Genomic DNA, 17,936 nt, shown 5'->3' on the forward strand with positions numbered 1-17,936 from the left:
TTGATCCCTAGTCCAGGAACTTCTGCATGCCATAGGTATAGCCAAAAAAAAAAAAAGAGAGAGAGAGGAAAAATAATTAGAGACACAACATTGATCCTCTCTCCACATCTATACCATCTATACAATTAAAATTTTAAAAAATGTGGTTTTAAAATATAAAGCTTCTTGTTTGTGAATGGCAACATCTGTTTATTATAATCTACACCAGTCAAAAAATTTGTGTTGATATTTTTATTTCTCTCTGTATTTCAGTTGCTTTAAGCATTTATTTCTGTGTGTGTGTTTTCTTTTCCTCTGTAAGTGCTATACATAATCAGAAGGGAGGCCATGAGATAAAACATGGAAGTTGAAGTATTCGCTGCAGTTATGCTATTGTTGAGTTCTAATTCTTATCAAAATCAACTACTTGCTTCAGGCTTCTAGCTAGAGACTTATGTACCTGATGGTGATTGAAAGGGCAGTACACTCATTACATTTTTATATACAGGTTTTCCTTTCTGCACAACCCTCAAAAACAATCATTAATAACTTAACCTTTGGTACAATGGAAGAAAAATATCAGAAGAAAATTTACTACACATTTCTATAGAGAACAATTAATGCAAGCTGGAAAATACAATAATGTGAAGAGAGGCATGCATTCAAGTTATTTTCCCTAATTTACACTGACCACTGAAAGAAGTGATACTCACTTTATCTTCCTACTATAGATTTCAAATAGGAACAATTAAGGCAATATATTCTGGACATTTCAGGTAAAAGGATAAGTCTATTAAAGGCTTTCCTCTGTAAGTAGGGTTCAAGATGACAGATTTTATTGTGGTGATGGTTGAGGTGTTGGTATTAATCTGAAGAGAATTTTTGAAATATTCTAGGATATTTGAAAACCAGAACTAATAATCCAATTGTAGAACCCTTTCTCAACTCATTAACATGTTTTAAAATATTGGTGACACAGAAAGAAACAAAATGTAAATTATTACTACTCTTCTTTTCTCTTTATTATTACCAAGAATAAAAATTTCCAATGTCATTTGGAAATGGTCATGAAAATATCAGATTAAATATTATGTAGCTAACTGTTATTTCCAGGAAATTACAATATAATTCACCATAGAGACATAACATTAATTACACTTTGTAGGTAGAAGAAAATTTGCCCAATAGTAAAACAAGCAGCCATACACAGTATTGAGTTCATTGCCATGAGAAATGTGCAAAGACTCGTGGACAACTCACCAAAAACAGTCTAATACAGAAATCAGGAATTTTCTAGGTAAATAATAGATGAGCTAATTTACCTCCCTACCTTGTCATTCTATGCATCTATGAAATTTATTGGGATGTAAAATATTGAAACTGGTCAAGATTACCCCAAGGCACTAAGAGTTTGTGGAAAGAAAGGCGTAATATATAAAATCAACTTTTATTGAACACTTGTGTGTGCCATTATATATGAATCATCCATTTAATTTTCACAATAAACCTATGAGTTAAATACGATACCCCCTCCCAAGAGTAAACAGAAAAAGAAATTTGCAGGAAGTTACACAGTGAGGTAGAAGTTGGATTCTCAAGCCTTTATAATCAGACATTCTGCTCTCAGCGTTTAAAATACTCTCTGTACTCCTAATTGTTTCTGAGATATGTGAGTTTAAACTTATTAAAGAACATAACTGTTGAAACTTTGGAGAAAAAAATCTATCCAAAACAGATCCTCTCAGGCAGTCTGCCAAAAACAAAATGCCAATGCTCAGGTTAAGCTTTCGGCTCAGTTTATTTTAGTAATGTCTCTTATCAGGCAGTGCTGGATGTCCCTGTGAGAGAGCCCAGACAAATTAGCAGAAGGATCTAAAGCAGGCCTCGGTCATGCTCACACATGCATTTCTAGAGTCTTTCTGTGAAAATAATTTATTAGAGTAGATAAAAAGCTTGCTGACTTCACATCAGAGCAGAAATCAAGGGTAATTTGCATGTCTTCCAATAGCCCTCCAGAAACCCAGCCAGAGACCTATTGTCACACCCTAGCCTGCTTTTAACGGCTTCTCAGCCTCATACCAGTCTTTTTTCACTGAAAAAATTCTCCTCAAAAATTTTTTTTTAAGCTTAAGTTTCTTGGCTTCCACTAGATTGATATTACTGTTCATTTCCTTCATCATTTTACACTAAATGAATTTATCCAAAACTACACTCTAATGCAGGGTGTTACCACATATTCAGTCTTCAGCTAAGGTGGTCCGTCCATTCAAATTTTCCTAAAAAATCTTTTGAAAGTCTTATACTTTACAACAGTATTTGTGCCCCTCTAGCATCTTAATCCTTCTGTTCCCTCAGCCTCACCCACCTGTTCAGAGCCCTGGGCACTACTATTCACAGTCTCCTTGTCATCTAAAACCCCGGGGCTGTCTCAGCCTCTCCAGCTCATAGAGATGGTGCTTCCACATGACCTCTAGCAAATGTGCTGAAGAAGGAGCGCCTGCTGTCCCTGCATCCAGGTGGGATCTCACGTAAGCTCTGGCTTCTAAAGCAGCTACCCACCTTGACCAGGAAACAAAACCAAGAAGTGCAAAAAAGGAAATACTGTTTGTGAGCATTTTGACAGATGTACACCACGATACTGAAAGTGTCAATGCATACATTCTTCCTCCTCTCTGGAAGCCTCCCACACGACTGAGTAATTAGCTCCGTTTCTTGTAGGGCTGTGTGTTTTGGTAACACACCAAAATGCAATTGCCTGTAACAGTTTTCCCTCTTTCCCTCATTCATGCCGCCCTGGGATTGCACCTCCATAGTAGGAGAATGTGCAATGTGCCTCAGCCTCTAGTTTCTAAGAGACATTATCTGAAGTTGTGTTTTTGTCCTTCTTAGCTTGTGACATTGCTTTTTGTTTGTTTGTTTGTTTGTTTGTTTTGTTCCTTTTTTAGGGCTGTACCTGTGGCACAGGGAAGTTCCCAGGCTTGGGGCCAAATCAGAACTGCAGCTGAGGGCTACACTACAGCCTGGGCAACACCAGATCTGAGCCACCTCTGTGACCTACACCACAGTTTACATCAATGCCAGATCCTTAACCTACTGAGCCACAAGGAGAACTCCTGACATTGCTTAAAACAAAGGAGTTTATGAAAGCCTTCTCACTCAAATCTGGAACAAGACAGGGATGCCCACTCTCACCACTGCTCTTCAACATAGTTTTGGAAGTCCTAGCCACAGCAATTAGACAAACAAAAGAAATAAAAGGCATCCAGAAAGGAAGAGATAAAACTGTCACTGTATGCATGTGACATGATAATATACATAGAAAACCCTAAGGACTCAACCCCAAAACTACTTGAACTGATTAATAAATTCAGCAAAGTAGCAGGATGTAAGATTAACATTCAGAAGTCAGTTGCATTTCTGTATACCAGCAATGAAATATTAGAAAAGGAATACAAAAATACAATACCTTTGAAAATTGCACCTCACAAAATCAAATACTTCGGAATACACCTGACCAAGGAGGTAAAGGACTTATATGCCGAGAACTATAAAACTTTAATCAAAGAAATCAAAGAAGATGTAAAGAAATGGAAAGATATTCCATGTTCCTGGATTGGGAAAATCAATATTGTAAAAATGGCCATACTACCCAAAGCAATCTACAGATTCAATGCAATCCCTATCAAATTACCCAGGACATTTTTCACAGAACTAGAACAAACAATCCAAACATTTATATGGAACCACAAAAGACCCAGAATCGCCAAAGCAATCCTGAGAAACAAAAACCAAGCAGGAGGCATAACTCTCCCAGACTTCAAGAAATACTACAAAGCCACAGTCATCAAAACAGTGTGGTACTGGTACCAAAACAGACAGACAGACCAATGGAACAGAATAGAGAATCCGGAAATTAACCCTGACACCTATGGTCAATTAATCTTTGACAAGGGAGGCAAGAACATAAAATGGGAAAAGGAAAGTCTATTCAGCAAGCATTGCTGGGAAACCTGGACAGCTGCATGCAATGCAATGAAACTAGAACACACCCTCACACCATGCACAAAAATAAACTCCAAATGGCTGAAAGCTTAAATATATGACAAGACACCATCAAACTCCTAGAAGAAAACATAGGCAAAACACTCTCTGACACCAACATCATGAATATTTTCTCAGGTCAGTCTCCCAAAGCAATAGAAATTAGAGCAAAAATAAACCCGTGGGACCTCATCAAACTGAAAAGCTTTTGCACAGCAAAGGAAACCCAAAAGAAAACAAGAAGACAACTTACAGAATGGGAGAAAATAGTTTCAAATGATGCAACGGACAAGGGCTTAATCTCTAGAATATATAAACAACTTATACAACTCAACAGCAAAAAAGCCAATCAATCAATGGAAAAATGGGCAAAAGACCTGAATAGACATTTCTCCAAAGAAGATATACAGATGGCCAACAAACACATGAAAAAATGCTCAACATTGCTGGTTATAAGAGAAATGCAAATCAAAACTACCATGAGATATTACCTCACACCAGTCAGAATGGCCATCATTAATAAATCCACAAATAACAAGTGCTGGAGGGGCTGTGGAGAAAAGAGATCCCTCCTGCACTGCTGGTGGGAATGTAAACTGGTACAGCCACTATGGAGAACAGTTTGGAGATACCTTAGAAATCTATACATAGACTTCCATATGACCCTGCAATCTCACTCTTGGGCATCTATCTGGACAAAACTCTACTTAAAAGAGACACGTGCACCCGCATGTTCATTGCAGCACTATTCACAATAGCCAGGACATGGAATCAACCCAAATGTCCATCGACAGATGATTGGATTCGGAAGAGGTGGTATATATACACAATGGAATACTACTCAGCCATAAAAAAGGATGACATAATGCCATTTGCAGCAACATGGATGGAACTAGAGAATCTCATCCTGAGTGAAATGAGCCAGAAAGACAAAGACAAATACCATATGATATCACTTATAACTGGAATCTAATATCCAGCACAAATGAACATCTCCTCAGAAAAGAAAATCATGGACTTGGAGAAGAGACTTGTGGCTGCCTGATGGGAGGGGGAGGGAGTGGGAGGGATCGGGAGCTTGGGCTTATCAGACACAACTTAGAATAGATTTACAAGGAGATCCTGCTGAATAGCATTGAGAGCTTTGTCTAGATACTCATATTGCAACAGAAGAAAGGGTGGGGGAAAAAATGTAATTGTAATGTATACATGTAAGGATAACCTGACCCCCTTGCTGTTCAGTGGGAAAATAAAAAAAAAAAAAAAAAAAGGAGTTTAATCAGGAGAAATGTTTGTTTATTCTATTACTAAAGCAACTTTCATACACATTTCCAAATGAAATTTGAACAATGCATAAATATATAACCATAATGTGCCATTTTCTTGGTGTTGTGATTAAAATTTAATAAAGTGGCCCATATTCCATACTTAATAAAAATCACCAGAATTTTTAAAATAGGCCTTCCAATTTGGGGGGAAAATTATGAAACTATTTTTTTTTGGGGGGGGGAATACGCAAACTTTTCCAGGCCAGAGATCAAACCCTCACCACAGCAACAACGCCAGATACATCATCTGCTGTGCCACAAGGGAACTCAAACTTTTTTTAATGTATACATTCTTTTTTCTCACATTACATGTTCCATTGTAAGTGACTAGACAGAGTTCCCAGTGCTACATAGAAGGATCCCATTTCTAATCCATCCCGAAGGCAACATTCTGTATCTATTTACCCCAAGCTCCTCATTCATCCCACTCCCTCCCCTTCTCTCTTGGCAACCACAAGCCTATTCTCCAAGTCCTTGATTTTCTTTTCTGTGGAAAGTTTCCTTTATGCTGTATATTAGATTCCAGATGTAAGTGATATCATATGGTATTTGTCTTTTTCTTTCTGACTGACTTCACTCAGGATGAGAGTCTCCAGTTCCACCCATGTTGCTGCAAATGGCATTATTTTGTTCTTTTTTATGGCTGAGTAGTATTCCATTGTGTATATATACCACATATTCCTAATCCAGTCATCTATCAGTGGACATTTGGGTTGATTCCATGACTTGGCTATTGTGAATAGTGCTGCAATGAACATGCAGGTACATGTGTCTTTTTTTCACGGAAAGTTTTGTCTAAATAAATGCCCAAGAGTGGGGTTGCTGGGTCATATGGTAGTTCTATATATAGTTTTCTAAGGTACCTCCATACTGTTCTCCATAGTGGTTGTACCAGCTTACTTTCCCACCAACAGTGCAGGAGGGTTCCCTTTTCTCCACATCCCCTCCAGCATTTGTTATTTGTGGTCTTATTAATGATGGCCATTCTGACTGGTGTGAGATGGTACCTCATGGTAGTTTTGATTTGCATTTCTCTAATAATCAGGAATGTTGAGCATTTTTTCATGTGCTTGTTGGCTATCTGTATATCTTCCTTGGAGACATATCTATTCAGGTCCTTTGCCCATTTTTCCATTGGGTTGTTGGCTTTTTTTGCTGTTGAGTTGTATACATCATTTATATATTCTAGAGATTAAGCCCTTGTCATTTGCATCATTTGAAACTATTTTCTCCCATTCTGTAATTTGTCTTTTTGGTTTCCTTTGCTGTGCAAAAGCTTGTCAGTTTGAGTAGGTCCCATTGGTTTATTTTTGCTTTTATTTCTGTTGCTTTGGGAGACTGACCTGAGAAAACATTTGTACAGTTGATGTCAGAGAATGTTTTGCCTATGTTCTCTTCCAGTTTGATGGTGTCTTGTCTTATATTTAAGTCTTTCAGCCATTTTAAGTTTATTTTAAATGTGTTTCACCATTTTATTTTTCTTTTTAGGTAGTAAGTGACATCCACTTTAAAACAAAATGCTGTTGCTGAAAATTTACTTTTGTGGTGCTTTAAGGTCAGCATTTAATTTTACGTAAGCACTTTCCTTCTTTTATTTCTATATTCTCATTATATATCACTTTCACATAAAGCTAAATGTACTCTTTCATCACTGAGGCAATAAAAAGGTTAATTTAAAGCAAGAAGAGGGGAAAATAAATAAATAAGCACTTTACCATAGCCAATCTCTAATTATCTTCAATTATTTTGTTTAAACATTCTTCTTAAAATATCCCAAACACCTAAAATATACAGACATAAAATAAACACCAGATTACAAATCATCCCACTCTATCCAATCCTGACATTGGCAGATTTTTTTAAGTTAATAAAACACTATTTAGACAGTTGACTGCCCCCTTATGTCAACTGTCTTATTCTCTGTCCTAAGGAATTCAATTTCAGTTTCATACACAGATTTATGCTATTAGTACACATGTATTTATACACATAAATTATGTTTTATTTTTTTATGAATGGTTCAATATAAAATTATTCATTCATTTAGTTAAGCAAACTGTATTTGGGGGCACCCTTTACTGTGCCAAAACAATAATCTATGAATTGAATTTACCATGGAAAAAACAGTACAAAATTTATACTCTTTGGACTTTATAGTCTAGTTGAGGAACAAAACACAAATTTACAATATGCCAGGAGAAAGTGATCATTGCAGTTAAAAAATAAGATAAATGTCATAAAAAGAATGACATTTTTCCATTCGCATCAACAAAGAGTATTATGCTAAGTCAGACAGAGAAATACAAATACTGGATGATATAAGTGGAATCTAAAAAATACAACAAACTATTTAATTTAACTCAAAAGAAGCAGACTCACTGATGTAAAGAACAAACCAGCGGTTAACAGTGGGGAGAGGAAAGGCAGGAGGGGCTTTATAAGGGTAAGGGAGTAAGAGTGAAAAACTAGTATGTATAAAATAAACTATAAGGATAGGTTGTCCAACAAGGAGAATATAGCAATATTTTATAATAACTATAAAGGAAATATGACCTTTAAAAATTATGACTCACTATATTGGACACCTATAACTTATAGAATATTGTATAGTGCCTATACTTTAATTGAAAAAAAAAGGTGAAAAAAAAAAGAATAAAGAGTGTCAGAGTGATAAATGCTAAAACATTTAGGCTGATGAGCAAAGACCTTATTAAAGTACTGGAGAGAAACATTTGAATAGTTAGAGAAAATTCTTCCAGAAAGAGGGAACAGAAATGCCAAGTTGGAGAATCAAAAAATGAGGGCAATTATCAAGCAAGCATCCTTGACGGGAGTCAAGTGGAGGAGGCTCCCAAGGTGTCTTTTATGGTAGCTAGATTGAATACCCTTTATTTGCCATCTTTTCTCCATTATTTCATTTTCCCCAACCTTCTCACATTTTCCCTCTTAAGCACTGGCTTCCTTATTTCAGGGAATGAATGTATGTCAGTGTGTGTGTGTGTGTGTGTGTGTGTGTGTGTGTGTGTGTGTGTGTGTGTGTGTGTGTATGTAGGTGTGCGTACATATATGTGTATATACCTATCTGAGTCACTGTGTAGTACAGCAGAAACTGGCACAACATTGTAAATCAGCTATACTTTAATAATAAAAAATGGCATCCATATGCATGATCCTATTTAATCTTTAAAAAATCTTATGCATTGTAGTTATTATTATTCTCATTTTGCTGATAAGGCCAAAAACTGATTTTAAGGAATTCCTATGTACACAAGGTGGTGAGAATAGATTCATACAAATGTTTTTGCAGATTTTGTTTCCTTTGTCCTACTTATTTCCTATTTCTCTTTACGTATAAGAAAGCTTTAGGATTATTTAACTGTTTCTTGAAAAACAGACCACCACTTTTAAATGAAAATAATATTATTACAGAACAGTTTTATACTTATCCCATAAAATCACTCTCAGGTTTTACAATATTTCTATGCGAGTTAAAGTTGAAATACTTAAGAATACCCAATTACTCTTTCCACAAAATCATGCCCTTGATAGGAAGGAGGGAGGGAGGCTGGGAGGGGGAGACGAAGGGGACGAGAGGGAGAGTTTGTCAACAGCAGAATGAGAACATCAGTCAACTTTTCTCAGCATAGAGAGAACAGTACAATGGATTCAAATGTCCCACATTAGAGATGGGCTATTTTATACGCTACACATTTTGCCTAAGAGTATGGAGTCTCAAATGCACAGCATGAATCATCACAGCTGTTATTTCCACTGTTTGAAAAACTACAACACTAAAATAAATCCCATGCTTAATTAGAAATTCAAATATTGCATAAAATATTTCTGTGATCCAATTTTTTCAAGCTGATAAAAATTCAGGCTTTTTTAATAAAAAGGAAGACAACTAAAATATTATAAGTCCAAGGAGAATGCAGGAAGAAAATTGGTTTTAATTGTAATTTTTCCCCTGAAGGGAAAATATTTTCCTCAAGGAAAGTATGTTTAGGGATCACTAAAACTTTTGCAATTGCTTAACAGATGCCTGGTTCCTTCAAAAATATTTAAAAAAAAAAGGATTTTGGGGAAAGTTTTGAAGATCATCAAAATACATGCTATTAACTGTTAAAATGCGAAACCGCCTGTTACTTTTAATTCTATAAATGACAGAATGCTTCTTAATCTCAGAGAAAAAGCATACGTATGTGAATATATATTTAATGGCTTCCATTACTATTGGCTACTCACCCAAGATGTCTTCACGGCATTTTCCTTTCCTTCATTATCGTCCATACACTATACCTTCAACCTCAAATAAGAGGAGGTGTCATTGAAGGTTTTTTTCAGGAGGTCACCCACTTAGCTTTCCTCACTTTCTGGAATGCTACAAGTGTATGTGGTGTGGGAGGCATTTGATGAATTGTAAATTAGCGCCCAGCAGCCACATGTGACTCAAGTTTAGCAGCCATTAAACACTTAAAATAGTAAGGAGGTAGTGGAAACTCTCAGTTGGCTAAATTATGATCCCTGAGGCAGTCTTTATTGCTTGCGTGAGTTTCTTGTCATCATTCAAAGTGAAGTTCAGGTGACAATCCCTGGTGCTTCTTAATCCTTTTCTAATTATGTTCCTCCAGGTGTTCTGGTGGACAGGGGCTATGATCAAATATTACTTGAGTGTTAGGAAAGATGGATTTCAAGTGAAAATGGAATAGCGCAGAATGTTTATGTTGAATGAGACACTGTCTTTATTACGTAAGTTTTCTACTTTATCACTATTTTTATTTCAGATCTAAAAATAGAATGAATGCCTCAGAAGCAAAGGTAATTTTACCCATGGAGAAATACAGCGTCCTTAGTGACTAACTATGCAAAATTGCATACTGTATAATGAGAATAACGCATTGCCAATTTGTCATGATGCAATCCTGAACTTCCAGAATCTTTAGAAATGACAACAATTTAGTACAGCCATGGAGCCAAGTTGTCATTTATACAGCTTTAGTATTATCTCAATTGTCTACTCCTTGGAATCTTTAACCATAGCTCTCCTTCAGGGTATCTGAAGTTCATGACTATCTTTCCAAAACAACTTGGCCAAGTTCATGACATCACTCTTTCTATCTACTTACAATGAACAATTATTTTCATAGGGAAAATATGGACAAAGAAAAATAACAATTAAAAATGGAAAGCAGAACCATATTAACAAGTAAATTAATGGTAGCTCCCCAGTAGGGATGAAATTCTACATTAGTGGAATGTATTGGAATGTCGGTTAACTAAGCTTTCCATATATGACAACTGACACAACTGGAAAAGTGCAAATTAAATAACACTTGGAGGAGGTATGTAACTGTAGGATGCATAAGCCACTTAAATGATGACAGTCACTTAAAAGTGTCATTCATAAGCAGCTGATGTTCTGAGGGGAAAAAAAGCATAGTATAGAGCCATTTTGCAAGAGACAATCGTATCTAAGTGTATACAGGCATAGATGAGATAATAAATATAGGCATACATATAGATATGTGTATATATATGTTTCAAAAATTAAATACATATAATATATATATTAATTATATATATATAATTAAATGTCTCTCAAGGAATTAAGAAAATTTATAGTAAGAATTCCTTATTTGAACATGCATAAAATTGTAGTAATATAAATTATTTTTGTCTATGCGCCCAAATAAGTAAATGTTAAGTATTTAAGGGTTATAAGCTTTTGGAGGGAGCCAAAAAAAAATAATATGACAGATCTTAATATTACCAGTTATGCTCCTGGCAGAGCTGGCCCTAAAATTCTCATGTCTTGTTCCATGAATGGAGACTATGGCTTGATTATTTTTTTAAATTCTGAATGACACAAAAATTCCCTAATTACTGTTTTCTTCAATCCTCACTATCTGAAAACAAGGGTAATGAGATGCCACTTATAAAACTTTTACTATCCAAGAGAAAATTATACAATTATATATATCATACATTTATCTTTGTTATAACTATACAAAGAGTTGTAATTGCCCCAATTTTTGAAAATGTGTTCTGTTGGGTTTTTTCTTTTTTGAGAAATTTTATGTTGAGTGTAATTCTAATGCTGCTAACACTACTTTCTAAAATTCATATTGAAAACAAGGCAACTTTGCCTGAAGATGTCTTTCTTGCAATTGTAAAGGGCGAACTAAATTATGAATGATGAAAGCAGTAATGAATGTACCTCTAACAAGCTACTAAAGCAAAAGTGGAAAAAAAAATATTCTCTGCATTCTCTGTAATATTCACAAAGAGGCTGAAATGTCTAAAATTGTCTTCAAAACTTTTGGAATGTGAATGATGCCAATTCTCATTTTATAATACAAACTTTTCCATCACTCTGCAAGCAATTTCATATTTTTACACGTAATTGCTCATATTTACTCCTTTGGACTTTGGATTGGCTTTTTCATTTCCTCTGTTGGTCACTCATTCCTCACCATCACACTGACACACTGTTCAGCCTCTCCTAGGCTTGAGTTCCTTCCAAAGAGGCAAAGGAGCCAGGACATGCTGTGAGCAGAGCTTTTCTCTGACCCCAAATCTCATTAATTTAGAGCAATCATCCAGACATAGAAGAATACTTTACTGCAACTCTGAAAAGATGCAGAATGATGCAAAAAAAAAAAAATAAACACACCATCCAAAGAAATACAGAATATATTTCTGAACTGAATAGCTCTTCTGGAAGTATGTTAAATAGGAGTATTATTAGGAGGCACTATACTGGGCATACACCCTATACTTCAACATGCAGTGATATTAGGTGAAACAGTTCTAACATTTGAGGAACTACCCTTCTGTTCATTATTTGAAAACTTTATTTTGAAAAAATTATAGATGCATGGGAAATTGCAAAAATAATAGAGTCCTCTGCAATCTTGACCAGAAAATGTTAACAGCTTACATAACTATGGTACAATAATTAATAGGAATCAGGAAATTGGCACTGGTTTAAAAATGTTAACTAGAGTACAGATCTTATTCAGATTTCGCCAGTTTTTGTATGTAATGCTTTGTGTCTTTTATATATGTATGTATGGTGCTATACAGTTTTATCACTTGTATAGGCTTATGGAACGACCACTAAAATATACAGAACTGTTCCATTACCCCAAAGGAGCTCCTCTTCCCTTGTCCTCAGCAAACACTAAACTGCTCTCCATCTTCGTAATTTTGTTATTTCAAGAATATTACATAAATCGATTCACACTGTACATAAGCTTTTTTTTTGAAGGCAACATATTGTTTTAATTTTGTTTCAATGGTTTTATATTCAGTTATCCTCATGCACTCAAAGTTCAAGAGTAAAGATGCTTTAGGAAGGAATAAACTACAGCATAGTCCTATTAACATTCTAATCATCTCAGGGGAGGCCAATATACTAGTAATATTTGCATACAGGACTGATATATTCTGGAAAATATATGACAAGTTAAAAAATGATGCTTTATTGCTGAAGTTCCTCAATTTCTTATGTAACATTGAAAATGTAGCCTTGAGAAGCGGATCTGCATATGGCTATTGTGATTGACTTTTTTCACTCAGCATAATGCCCATGATAGTCACCCATCTAGTACTGGGAATCCACAGTTTGTTCTTTGTATGACTGAATAGTGTTTCATTGTATGAATGTACCACAATATGTATATCTAACCATTTACCCTTTAAAGGGCATTGGGTTGAGTACAGTTTGGAGGTATAGCTGCTATGAATGTTGATGTGTGGGTTTTGTGTAAACAGAAGTTTCATTTCTCTGGGACAAAAGCCCAGGAGTACAATTGCTGAATTATTTTATTTTGTCTTTCTTTAAAATTTTGAAGTTTTTTCAAAACACAGGGTTTTGTTTTTTTTTTTTTTTCCTCAAAAAAAAAAGTTGATTTTTCAAAACACTGCATTAAAACATTACTTATTACTGAGTTTTTAGCATACTTTCTCACATCGTGGACCTAAGGTGAGTGGCTCTCTTGTCTTGCCTTAATCTCAGCCTTGGGTGAAAATGCATTTAGTTTTATAAGAAGCTGTCAAATTGTTTTCTAGAATGGCTGGTTTATGGCTGTTTTCTACAATGGCTGAAATTCCCACCAGCAATGTATGAGTGATTATTCAGTATCCTTGTCTACAACTGGTGTCAGAGCTGATTTTTATTCTAGCCTTTCCAAAAGTATGTAGTGGTATCCCATTGCAGTTTCAGTTTGCATTTTACTAATAGCTAATGATCTTGAATGTCTTTCTTGTGTTAATTTGCCATCTATAAATTCACTAAGGTGAAATATCTCTTCATAGTTTTGGCCTATTTTCTAATGGGACTGAGTTTTAACTATGCAGTTTTGAGAGATTTTTATTGTTCTAGACAATAGTCCTTTGCTGACTATGAGACTTGCCAATATTTTTTTCCAGTTGGTAGCTCTTCATGCTTTTAACAGAGACTTTCACCGATTGTGATGAAATTCTATTTACCAATTTTCCTTTTAAGGATCATGCTTTTGATGTCAAGTCTGAGAACTCGTTGTCCAGTTTTGAATCCCCCAAACCTTCTCCTATTTTTTCCCTAAAAGTTATACAGTTTTATGTTTTACATTTAGTTCAGGATTCACTTAAGTTTTTTAATTTGTTTTAAATTGAAGTATAGTTGATTTATTCCAGGACTGGCATAGTGGGTTAAGGATCTGGCATTGCTACAGCTGTGGCATAGGTCACAGCTGTGGCTAATTTTATCCCTGGCCAAGGAACTTCCATGTGGTGTGGGAGTGGCCAAAAAAGAAAAAAAGAAGTATATTTGATTTATAGTGTTGTGTTGATTCAATCATCATTATTTTTTTAATTAATACATATTTGATAGATAACATCATATAACTTTAAGGTGTACAATATATTGATTTGATATACTTATTACCACCATAGCCTTAGTTAATATCTATCATGTCACATAATTATCATTTCTTTTTCCTGTGAGAACATTTAGGATCCAATCTCTTAGCAACTTCCTGATTAAAAAGTGGACAGGGTAACTGAGTTCATTTTTGTATAAGGTATGAGGTTTGGGTCAAAGTTGTTTTCATTTTATCCAGAGTTTTAATCTAAACATGATGTTGAATTATACCAAATTTATATCTAATTCGTATGGAAATCATTACATAGTTTCTATTTGAATTATGAATATGATTAATATGTGATATCAACAGCCTTTACCCCAGTGTAAATATCACTGGGATGAGTTACTGGGGAATGAATTGGGACTTTGTTTATAGATTGTTTATGCATTTGCTTCTACTGATAAATTTTCTAGTAAAAAAGTGAAAAGATCATTTGTATCCTTCCTTTTACGGAAAGTGAGGTTAGATCTTTACGCTTTTAAATTCCTAGATCCACTGACTTACAGACAAATTAAGAAGTTTATCGTGTGTAGTTTAGGCTGACCACCAACCCACTCTCAAAACCATTCCAAAAAATTGTCGGACACCTGGGAAACAAATTGAAAGGACTGTATAAAAAAAGATCTAGGCCATACTTTACAACCTATTTAGAACTGAAGTACCTTTGATTATAAAAAATATTTTTGTAGCATTCTAGCTATTATTCTGAAGTAAACTCAGAGATGATTTTATTTAAAACCACCCACGCTTATAAACTATTTTATTTAGAATAGTGTTATTATTATAATATAAAGGCAAAATAATTGATTTGTAATTAAATGCATATATCATGTTAATGCTTGAGCACAAGTACATTAAAACACATAGTCAAATAGTCAGATGCTTTCACTTATGTGTAATCATCCTTAATACAACAGCTATATGCATGTTGTATCAGAGACTTAAATTCATGAGTTGATATGTCATTGGTTTCATGACACCAAAATGGTAATGAACTTTTGGTAATGTTTTGAAAAACAAGGTACAATCTTTTCTCAATTTATACAACATCTTAATTCCTAGAAATTTACATAAAACAATCAGCATATTTCTTACATTCATTTTTAATGTTGAGTTAAATTTTCACCTCAGGCAAACACTGGCAAATCTTTTGCCTCTATGGAGATAACTAAAAAGATAAATGAGAGAGAAAAAAAGGCAGCAGAGGAGTAGGACATGAGACTCACCAACTCCCACAAATACATTGAAAATCCATATATGTGAGGAACTATTCGCTCAGAAAATTTGCTGAATGCTGACAAAAGACCCCAAGATTCTGATTGAGCAAGGAAAACTCAGGAAACTGAGTAGAACAAAAGAAAGAAGAAAGAGAGAAATAGAGAAACAAAGCAGTTCAGGACATACACCCCTAGGAGGGAGATGGAAAGAGGAAAAACTCCTGTAGTCCGGGAAGTCCCCACACCAGCGAGAAGACCAACCTGGACAGAGGAGGAATGTTGGAGTACTGGAGGAGAACATAGCAATCAGTGTAAAGCAATTGAAATGGAAATAGTCTCCTACAAAAGGTCAGCATGGAGACAGCCTGATGGGACTAGAGGCTGGAGTGACCACATTTGACTACCCCTAAGGCTACAAAGACAGTGGAGCAAGCAGAGGGAACCCTTGCTCCTTGGAGCAGGTGGAGGGAACACAGGAAAAGTACTGGCCCTGAAACCCCAGCTAGCAGCTGGGCAGGGAAATGCAGAAGCAATTGCTGAAACAGTGCAAACTATCCTGGGAGTCAGAAGGGGCCTCCTGGGTGGGCAGAAAGTCGATATTTATATAGGGGGCAGAAGGTGAATCTGGAAACAGCGCAAAAGGTGCAAGAGTCTTCATGGGTCCTCCTGGGCAGGCAGAGAGCCTAGATTTGCCTAGAGGGCAGGGAAACTTATTTCTAACAACATGAAAGTTCCTGGGCATCACCAGGTACCACCTGGGTGGGGAGAGAGCTGCAATTTGCCTAGGGGGCGGAAAGTGAATTTGAAAAGAGTGAGGACAGGCCAGGAGTCTACAGAGGGACTCCTGGGTGGGGAGGGAGCCTCAATTTGCCTAGGGGTGGAGAAAGTTACTTTGGAAACAGCACAAATGATCCTCGGGAATAGAACAAGTTCCATGCAGGGACTGTGGAAGCAGTGAATGTTTCACAGCTAGCCAAAGGAGACAAGAGAGGCCCAGTGGTGCAGGTTTTACTTTTCAGCAGCTACATGGAGCACTGTGCAATCAGCCTAGTAGTGGGAGGGACCACTGGAATGGCAGAGAGCCTACAGCAACAGAGAGAGCCTTTTAACAACAGATAGGGGGAAGCTCACACCCTTTTAGCTGCAGAGAAAGCTCCCTAGACTGGCCAAAAAAAAAGGGAGTGACTACAGAAAGGCATCTGCCCTTGCAGCCACACAGAGCAGTCCTGAGAGCCTCCCCAACAAAGGGAAGGACTGCAGGAGCAGCTGCTGATGTTGCCAACTGCCAAAGGAAATTGCCCTGCAGGATGTGGAAAAAGGAAATTCTCCCACACTGTTGATGGGAATATAAACTGGTACAACCACTATGGGAAATAATATGGAGGCACCCAAGAAAACTAAATACAGAGCTATCATATGAACTACCAGCAACCCACTCCAGGGCATCTATCCAGACAAACTTTCATTTAAAAACATAGCAATAAAATAAATAAATAAATAAATAAATAATAAAATAAAATAAATAAAAAGATACATGTACCCCTATGTTCAATGCAGCACTATTCAAAATAGCTGAGACATGGAAACGACCTAAATATTCATGGACAGATGAATGGATTAAGAAGATGGGGTATATACACACAGCAGAATAATACTCAGCCATAAAAAGAACAAAATAATGCAATGTGCAACAACATGGATGGAACTAGAGAATCTCATGCTAAGTGAGCTAAGTCAGAAAGAGAAAGAAAAATACCATATGATATGACTTATATGTGGAATCTAAAATATGGCACAGATGATCCTATCTACAAAACAGAAACAGATCACAGACATGGAGTATAAACTTTTGGTTGCCAGAGGAGAGGGGCAGGGAATTGAGATGGATAGGGAGTTTGGGGTTGGTAGATACAAACTGTAACATTTGGATTGGATGGGCAATGGGGTCCTACTGTACAGCACAGGGACTGTGTATGATGGGTCACTTTGCTGTACAACAGAAAGTGAAGAACCATTGTAAATCAACCACACTATAATAAAAAAATTAAAAAGAAATGAAAAATAAATTTAAAAAAGAGATAAATGAAAGAGGCAAGTCTTTGCCATATAGGAGTGTTTCCTACATTGCAGAATATCTAGCATTCCAGCCTCTAATTGAATGTAAGTAATACCCCCAACAATTATTAAATGTCTCGTTAGGGTTGAATAGCATCACGATTAAGAAAGCTTAGCCTATTCCAAGTGGTACAAAATCTCATTAATTCAAGCACCAATTCAGTCATGTGAGTATATGAATCTAGTCAGTTATTAGATCAGAAGGGAGGCTACAGTTTTAGTGTTTCAAGTACTTAAATATATTTCTTAAAATGTTAAAACTATGTAAGCCACGCAAAATACTTTTTCAAGTATTTTACAGTGGTCGTTCTACTGTCTATATCACATAATTTCAACATCTGTGTCAT

General features: G+C 35.9%; 1 long non-coding RNA gene across 3 annotated transcripts in view; it reads right to left on the reverse strand.

Annotated features, from left to right (window-relative positions):
• LOC146400106 (uncharacterized) overlaps positions 1-17,936 on the reverse strand; it is a 201,164-nt gene that overhangs the window by 14,501 nt on the left and 168,727 nt on the right. For 2 of the 3 annotated variants that reach the window (XR_014816193.1, XR_014816192.1), the window contains exon 1: positions 9,594-9,831. The exons of the other annotated variant lie outside the window; for it this stretch is intronic. This is a non-coding gene — a long non-coding RNA (uncharacterized LOC146400106). Of the gene's footprint in view, positions 1-9,593; positions 9,832-17,936 lie in introns of those variants that run through there. 3 annotated transcript variants of the gene reach the window in all.

Source organism: Sus scrofa, chromosome 9 (assembly GCF_054392235.1).
Source record: "Sus scrofa isolate SSC_HxYL_T2T_F1_AM1 chromosome 9, Sscrofa_HxYL_maternal_Yorkshire_Landrace_v2.0, whole genome shotgun sequence".
NCBI classification, from domain to species: Eukaryota; Metazoa; Chordata; class Mammalia; order Artiodactyla; family Suidae; genus Sus; species Sus scrofa.